Source organism: Phalaenopsis equestris, unplaced genomic scaffold (assembly GCF_001263595.1).
Source record: "Phalaenopsis equestris unplaced genomic scaffold, ASM126359v1 Scaffold000002, whole genome shotgun sequence".
Taxonomy (NCBI): domain Eukaryota; kingdom Viridiplantae; phylum Streptophyta; class Magnoliopsida; order Asparagales; family Orchidaceae; genus Phalaenopsis; species Phalaenopsis equestris.
Genome location: NW_018164444.1, coordinates 75,637,193 through 75,646,786, shown reverse-complemented (window position 1 = coordinate 75,646,786; position 9,594 = coordinate 75,637,193).

The following is a 9,594-nucleotide window of genomic DNA, read 5'->3' as shown; positions in this document are numbered from 1 at the left end:
TCATATTATTTTGATTAAAATCAATATATCATTAGCATTGCTGTTGATCAGACACAAGTTTTGAGGAACGACTTGAAGTAAAGTTTTTTGGATTTAAATTAGAAGCTCTCTAAACTCTATTTTCACCAAATTTATAATCAAAACAAAAAGTTTGATAAGACAAGCCCAAACACACCCAAAGCATAATTTGAAACTTCTTGACAACACTAAAGGAATCAACTAATTTTTGAATTGTATATGTTTATAATCAAAATAAATGTATTGGAAAAAGATATTCAACGAACTCAAGATCACTCAATTTTTATTTCATTTAGGTGATCTAATATTATAAATAGTTCTATGATAAAGTGAATCAATATGGGTCGTTCAATAGAATTTGTAAATTTTTCATAAAATAATTAGAATGTTATTTAGAAATATTATAAATGGATATCATTCTTTATATGAAAGCTTCTAAAAATTAGAGTAGGTTTAAGGAATTCAAGAATTCATAGTAAGTTTAAGGATTTCAAGATTCCAGATTCTTACCTAACAATCAATGAAGAGGATCATTGCTAGCAATTATCATTATTCGACCATCATTGTACAACTACTATGCTTGACTGCTATTGTCCAACCATTATTAATTGATTATTATCATGTTATTGTTGTCACTCAATCCCCATTGTTTACTACTGTTGTCCAACTTCATCATACATGATGCGATATCCATCTTATGATTGTTATGGTATGTCAGAGACATTGAAATCTATTAACCAATATTTTGTTGGTCTTTATCAATTTCTTTCATTATTTCTTCAATTTTTTTCATAACTACTTGGCATTATTGCCATTGATATTGTGTGACCATAATTAATTAATTATTATTGTGTTACTATTGTCATTCAACTGTCATTATTTAATTATCATCAAAATATCATCACTCGTGTTGACAACAACAAAATCTTTATCCCACTAAGTGGGGTCGGCTACATGAATCCCTTGTCTTAGTGTCATATTTTCATTTAAATCTAATAAATTAAGATCAGTTTTTATACAATATGCCCAAATCTTCCTAGGCCTACCTCTATCTTTCTTAGCATAAGTTGAATCTAAAACATCTAATTAGTTATCATTAAAAATAATTAATATTATTCATTAGATTAATTAACTAATTAATATTTATTAATTAGGTTAATTAATTTTAATTAATATTAAATCCTCATGCAACTGTTCTCGCTCCACTTCTTCCATCAGAACAGCTGAAGCAAATTTGCATCAGGTGTCCAATAATTAAGGGTCACGTGGCAATTTGGACCCACTGACATACATAATTCGAGTTCGGGTGGCCATGTGACACCCTGTTCTTGGACACCTGATGCAAATTTACATCAGGTGTCCTGATACAATAATTTTTCCTCAGGTTGGGGATTTGAATCCCCTCTGGCTCAGTTGTTCTTAAGGTACTGATACTCAAATTGCTAGACACATTAGGAGTGGCTGGAGGCTCTGGTCATTACAAAGAGATTTACGAGGTTCGACAAAGATGTCTACATCCTCGGGAGCAGAGTTGTGACTTCTTTTTCAATATTCAGAAAAGGAATACAAGATTTTGAATCTCGGAGTCTTAGAGACTCTCTTAGGATTACAAACATGACATATATATAACCCTATAGTACAATATGTAATTACTTAAATTACCCCTGTACCAAACCGCGGGGTGTTGCCCCAGCACCCCCAAGCACCCCCCCAGCACCCCCAACCCACATAATGAAATTCCCCCGATTGGACACCTTTCACTCCACTCCGCTCATGGGCTTCGATCCGCTCCAGCATCTATCCCATTTATGGTATATGAGCCATACATAAAAAATCTCCACCTTGGCGAATATCTGGTCCCTTTAGGAGAAATGCATATACCCAACAAATCACCACCTTGACGAATATCCAGTCCCTTAGTAGAAATATATCATGGAGTTTCTTATGCACCAATGTGGGTTGGGTCACAAATCCTTCCTTAATTAAGATTCCTTTAACTAAGTTTCCCTTAATTAAGTTTCTCAGAAAAGCAACATAATTTTTTTCTTAAAAAGGATTGAAATATTCCCTTAATTAAGTTTCTCAGAAAAGCAACAGAATCTTTCTAAAAAAAGATTGAAATATTCTCTTAATTAAGTTTCCTTAATTAAGTATTTCCCTTAATTAAGTATCTTAGAAAAAGGACTCTCCCTTAATTAAATTTTCCTTAACTAAACTTTCTCAGAAGTCCTTTTCCTCAAACTTCCAAGAAAATCTCATTTTTCCTTTTACAAAAGCTCTGACTTCCTTCTCAGAAAAGGTTTGTTTCTGTTTTCCTTCCAGAAAAGCTCCGCCTCTGTTTTCCTTCTAGTAAGAAATCTTTCCTTTCCCGAGTACAACAGCAGATTCCCTTTCCTTGCCTTTCCTGAGACCTGGAATATCTCCGCGCTAAATTTCCTTCTCCGTGGACTTTCCTTTTCCGCATGAATTTCCTTTTCCCGTATTCGCCCTTCCAATTCTACTCCTTCGCCGCTCCCTCCGAATAGAATCTCGCAAACACCTCCCGTGTGAATGTCTGCGTCGGCGCGGAACTCTAGCGCGAAACTCCTCCTGCGAATTCTCGCGTGCAGCGAGCTACTCCTGTGTTTTAGAGGGAATATGAGATGGAAGATTCCTTGATTCTCCTCTGGCAAACAGCCTGCAACGAACCGCATTTGGCTTCACCTTCGCAAACTCCTGCGTTGGCGGCAGCCTCCCGTGAACAATCCTTCGCGCCTTCGTCCGCCAACCTCCCGCGAACGACTTCTGCTTTGCCTTCGCAAACTGGTCCTCCAGTGTAATTCATGTTCTTTGCAAACTCCTCGCTGTCTGCTCCAACAATCTGTCACAAACCGCCAAAGTTCTTTGTTGAATCGTTGAAGCCCTAAAATTCACCAAACTCCTCTGCCCTAGCCGTCAAATCAAATCTCCTCAGCCAAAATATTCTTTATTCCCGCGTCGCCAAAATTTTTCTTTCCTGCCCTAGAACCTCGCACTGATACCACTTGTTGAGAAATTAGGGTGAAGAAAAATGAGAATCGACACAAATACAAAAGAACACACAAAGATTTACAAGGTTCGACAAAGATGCCTACATCCTCAGCGGCAGAGCGGCGACTTCCTTTTCAATATTCAGAAAAGAGTACAAAATATAGGATTCAGTATCTCGGAGTCTCAGAGACTCTCTTAGGGTTACAAACATGACATATATATAACCCTATAATACAATATGTAATTACTTAAATTATATATGTACCAAACCGTCACATAATAAAACTCCCCAGATTGGACAGATCCTTCCGCTCCACTCCACTCAAGCATCTGTCCCATTTATGGTATATGAGTCATACATAACAAATCTCCACCTTGGTAAAATTCAGCCCTTTAAGAGAAATACATATGCCCAACAAATCTCCAAATTCTGGTATTATGAGTCATACCTAACAAATGAAGTATGTCTGACCACAGGAGAAAATATTTCATCATAATCTATCTCATTATGCTGTGAAAATCTTTTTGCTATCAGTCGAGCCTTGAATTTTTTCCCTTTTTTATGATACTGCAGGTTTCCTTTTGTACACCCACTTGCAACCAATAGCATTCTTTCCCTCAAGAAGTTGAACTAGCTCCCATGTGCAATTTTTCTGTAAAGACTCTATCTCCTCAACCATTGCACTCATCCATTTCTCTTTCTCCTAGCTAGTGATAGCTCCTTGAAAAGTGGTTGGATCATCACTGCTAATGAGAAGTGCACAAAAGACCAAGTCTTCATAACCCAATCTACTAGGAGACCTTATATTGGTGTGTCTCTGTTTGTCTCTGGCTAGATTATAATTCTGCAGATCATCTGGAATAAAATCATCAGGTGTTGGATTTGAACATTCAACTCTCTTTTGGATTTGAACCTTCAACTCTCTCAGTTGTTTTTGGATGTTATTCTAAATCCATATACATTGCATCTGAACTGGAACTGTTCCATTGCACTTTGTCTTGATTCTGTTGTAAATATGACATGTTATCTCATCAATAGATCACCTCGGGCATCATTGGGTGGCAAGGTCGCAGAAGAGGTATAGACATGTAATCCATTTAATTTCGATCATTTACGAATTTTTGGTTGTTCTGCTTATGATCATGCACCTAGAGATGAATGATCAAAACTTGATGCAAAAATCCCAAAAGTGCATCTTTTTGGGCTATAAGAAAGGTGTGAAAAGATACAAATTTTGGGATCTGATTGCAAAGAAGATGGTGATAAGCAGAGATGTAGTTTTTGATGAACATTCCATATTACAGCAGAATCAAGACAAGGTGCAAAGGAACAGTTCCAGTTCAGATGCAGTGCAGATGGATTTAAAATAACATTCAGAAACAACTGAGAGAGTTGAAGATTCAAATTCAAATCCAACACCTGGTGATTCCATTCCAGATGATCTGCAAAATTATTCAGAACTATAATCTAGACAGAGACGCACCAATATAAGACCTCATAACATATTGGGTTATGAAGACTTGGTCTCTTATGCACTTCACATCAGCAGCAATGATCCAACTACTTTTCAAGGAGCTATCACTAGCCAAGACAAAGAGAAATGGATGAGTGCAATGGTTGAGGAGATGAAGTCTTTGCAGAAAAATTGCACATGGGAGCTAGTTCAGCTTCCTGAGGGAAAGAAGAGGAAAGGAGGGAAAGAAGACTATTTGTTGCAAGTGAGTGTACAAAAGGAAACCAGCAGTATCAAAAAAAGAAGGGAAAAAGTTCAAGGCTTGACTGGTAGCAAAGGGATTTTCACAGCAAAAGATGATAGATTATGATGAAATCTTTTCTCCTGTGGTTAGACATACTTCAATTAGGGCAATGCTTGCATTAGTAGCCATTCGGAATTTGCATTTGGAGTAGATGGATGTTAAAACTGCTTTTTTGCATAGTGATCTGGACGAGCAGATTTACATGGAACAGCCAGAAGAGTTCACTCAACCTGGACAGGAGCATCTGGTTTGCAGGTCTGGTTTGCTGGTTTGCAGGTTAAAGAAATCGTTGTATAGGTTGAAAAAGTCTCCAAGACAATGATACAAGTGGTTCGACTCCTACATGATTCAGATTGGCTACAAGAGATGTGAGTATGATTGTTGTGTTTATGTGAAGAGTCTTGATGATCGTTCTATTATTTTTTTGTTATTGTATGTTGATGATATACTGATTGCTGCAAAGAATATGAATGATGTTCGTGGTTTGAATGCTTTATTGAGCCATGAATTTGACATGAAAGACATGGGTCCTATGAAGAAGATTCTTGGAATGGAGATTCATCGAGACAGAGGCTCAAGATGATTATGTTTATCTCAACGAGGCTATGTTGAGAAAGTGTTGGACAGGTTTGAGGTGAGCAAAGCAAAGCCTGTAAGCACCCCTTTGGCAAATCATTTTAAGCTTTCTTCAGAACAGTGTCCTAAGACAGATAAAGAAATTGAAGACATGACAAAGGTTCCATATGTCAGTGCAGTTAGCTGCTTAATGTATGCAATGGTATGTACTCATCCTGATTTGGCTCATGTTGTTAGTCAAGTCTGCAAACACATGACTAAACTTGGAAGACGATATTGGGAAGCAGTCATGTGGATTTTCAAGTATCTGAAGGCTACTGTAGGACATGAAATTATTTTTGGCTGTCAGCAGGATGATCTTTCAGTTGTAGGGTACGTTGTTTCTGACTATGCTGGTAATTTGGATGACAGAAGGTCTACAACTGGGCATGTGTTTACTCTTGGTGGTGGGCCTATATGTTGGAAATCAACAATTCAGTATATTGTGGCATTATCTATAACTGAAGTTGAGTACATGGCAATAGCTGAAGCTGCAAAAGAAGCCTTATGGCTTGCTGGGCTAGTAAAGAAATTAGGCCTTGAGAAAGGTGGAGTTCAGTTGCATTATGACAGTCAGAGTGTTATTTATGCTAAGAACCAAGAACCAGGTGTACCATGTGAGAACCAAGCACATGGATGTCAGGTTTCACAAGATCAGAGAATTGATTGTTTCTGGTGAGATACTGTTACAGAAGGTTCATACTTATGAGAATACAGCTAATATGTTGACCAAACCATTTACTATCAACAAGTTCTTGCATTGCTTGGACTTGTTGAATGTTTGCAATTGCTAGAGAAGCATGGTGACCCAACCCACTTCTAGTACGTAAGAAACTCCAAGACGTATTTCTCCTAAGCGGCTGGATATTTGCCAAGGTGGAGATTTGTTAGATATGACTCATATACCATAAAGAGACATATTTTGGAGCGGAGCAGAGTAGAGCGGAAGATCTGCCCAAATTAGGGGAGTTCCCTTATGTGGGTTGGGGGTGAGATACAGGGGTGATTCGGAAATTACATATTGTACTCCAGGATTTTCTAAGATTATAAATAGGCTTGTATGTAACCCTAGGTTTTATCCCATATTCTATAATCTATTTTTTGAATATTGAAAGGAATTCACCGCTCTGCTCCCGATGACATAGGCATCATTATCGATCCTCGTAAATCTCTCTGTGTTCTTCTGAATTTGTGTCGATTCTTATTTTTCTTTGCCCTAATTTCTCAACACTTCCACTGGGGGAATCTTCCTCATTGGCAAATTTGTATCAGGTGTCCTGATACAATAATTTTTCCTTCCACTAAGGGGGATCTTCCTCTCTATTCATATTGCTCTCTCCGTAGAGAGAACCACGACGTACAGTGTCGTTTGCTTCTTCTTTTTTCCTTCCACCACGATAATGTTGTGATTAGGCCTATGGGAACTCTCATCTTTTCTTCTCGTTCTGAATGGCTCTGCTGGAGACCCACGCCTCTCCCTCTCTGGCCCAAACACTACTTGCGACACAGTCACTGGGAAAGCAACAACGTAATCGCGGGGTACAATAACCTCAGTCCTCCGGCTCGATAAAGTAAAAAAAGAAAAGAATCGCAGAAGATCGCTTGAGCCCCCCGTCTTCCCTATTCTGCGCTCGATGCAACGTGAAATGCCCTCCTGCGTCTGTATTCCCTCTCACATACATAACACATTATCACATATGTTGATACTAATTCTTTGAGTCATCTGTCAAACGAGGAAGCATGTAGACACTTATAATCTTAGATATCTTGACTTTGTAGTTGAGCACACAACATTAGACTTCACACCATACAACCACGTGCAACACTTCTCATGTTAGCGGTGATTATTATGTCATATACTTTGCCCCATGATATGTGCATGAGTACGTCGTTTTTATTTCTAAATTTGATCATATCAGATCTACACAGACTAAACAAAAATTGATGTCTATTTACATCATCTGATATATGAGCTTCAAATATTATAGAGAACAGACATGTTGACTTATGATATCATGCTAACTTATGATATTGCTATAAAACAAAATATATAGCAGAAAACTATTCTTATGTGGATAATTAGTGATTTTCCAGCTTATGTGATGCTATCTAGTTGAATCACTATTGGAAAATTGGCTTATCCTTAATGTGTGAATTTGTTCAAGGCATTCACTTTAAAACATGGAAGAAAAAAAATTTTGCTTGATTGTCATCAAAAGTTTCTATCCCACGATCACCTATTCAAAAAAGAATAAAACGCCTTCTTCAAAAATAAAGTTGAAAAATCAAGTGCTCCTCTAAAGGTAATTGGGCCAATTTATGACAAATGATTAGTGAAATACCAAAGATAACTAAGAGACCAGAACAAGGATCAAATTATCTTCCTGATTTCGAAGTTACATAACTAGACAAAACCAAGTATTTTTAAGATCTTCTATACTAGAGGACAAATTTGGTTAGACATAATATTAATGTTTTGCATATTGAGTAAAATTTTTGTGTTAATATCTTTAATATTGTGATAGATATTAAGGATAAACTAAAGGATAATATTAAAACAAAATTAAACTTGAATGAGTATTGATAGAGGAGAGAGTTAAAACTTCAAGTGAAAGATGCAAGTGGAGTAATAAAGCCCAAAGCTATAAATTATCTCACATTGGACCAATGAAGAACAATATATGAATGGATGCACCCTGAAGTTTTCAAATGGTTGTGTTTCAAACTTGAGCCACTGCATTGACTTAAGAACAAAGAAGCTATTCGTCATGAAAAGTCATGAATATCATAATATTTTTTTGTGATGCTTACTATCAAGTGTATTTATTGTTCTGCCAAAGCCGATAATTAATCCATTGATCGAAATCAGTGCAGTTTTCATGGAGTTATATGAATGAACTTTGAAACTTGACTCATTAAGAATGTGAATATTCCCTTGTTGTTATTCAAGCTCGAGCAGATATTTTCTCCTGATTTCTTTGACTCTATTGAGCATCTGTTCACACATTTATGCTATGAGGCTATACTTGAGGTTCCAGTCCAATACAAATGAATGTATCGCTTTTAGAGGTATGTCTTCATAATGCTTATAGATTCCTTAAATTTTATTTTGCACTAATATGCTACCATATTTATTAACAAAATCTCAATGTTCTAGATTTTTAAATAAAGAAAATATTAGAGATAATACACCTCTAGATGGCTCGATATGTGAGATATACTTATTGCAAAAGACAATTACTTTCTGTTTCTACTATTTTAAGCAAATACAACAAACACATCACACTATTGGTGACATGCATTTACAACCAAAATTATCTATATTTCAGTTATCAGGAGAATTATCAGGAAGACATAGTAGATGCTATTTGAACATGGTTATGAATGCTTTAAGTGCTTAGTAACATTCTGTGTAATTATCTATATTTCTGATATTGGGAGAATTATCAGAAGAATTTCATCTATTTATATAATAAGATTTAGGGTTTTTACATACATAACACCAAATTCTTATGAATTTACTTATCTCACGCCCAAACTTTGATTTTTACAAGTTAAGCATCGTACCTATAGAAAAAAGTATAATTCACCTCTTCATACATCTTTTCAAACAAACAAAAAGGTGCTTGACTTGAAAAAATTAAAGTTTGGGTGTGAGATAAGTAAATGCATAAGAAGTGGGTTTATGTATGTGTAAATTCCCCTAAGATTTATAGTAATCATATTTTTTTTTCAATTATTACAAGAATATTATACTAAGTAACTTTAATAGATAAATAATAATGATATGAGCATGTTATTTACTAAAAGTTTAAACATAGAGGATGACCTTATCATGAGAAAGAAGATTGCAGAAGATTTCTGACATGATTCATATTATATGTACGTTGAAGTAACTATTCAATTAACCAAAAAGTAATATAATTATCATATTCAAAATAAACCTAATTATATTTTGGAACTTCTTATAGGTTCATAATCCAAGCAACGAAGTTACGTATCAAGACTTATTAGTCTTGTTTGGGGATTTAATTGTGGTGTCATTGCGTAACAAATATTTGATTTGAATGATTTTATATTTCACACAAGTTCCTAGTGTGAAAACAAGAAGTATAATTGTGGTGCTTGTATTAGAGAAAACACACACTCGTATCTTGAGATCAGTTATTACGACTTACTTGAAGAAGCGGTTCA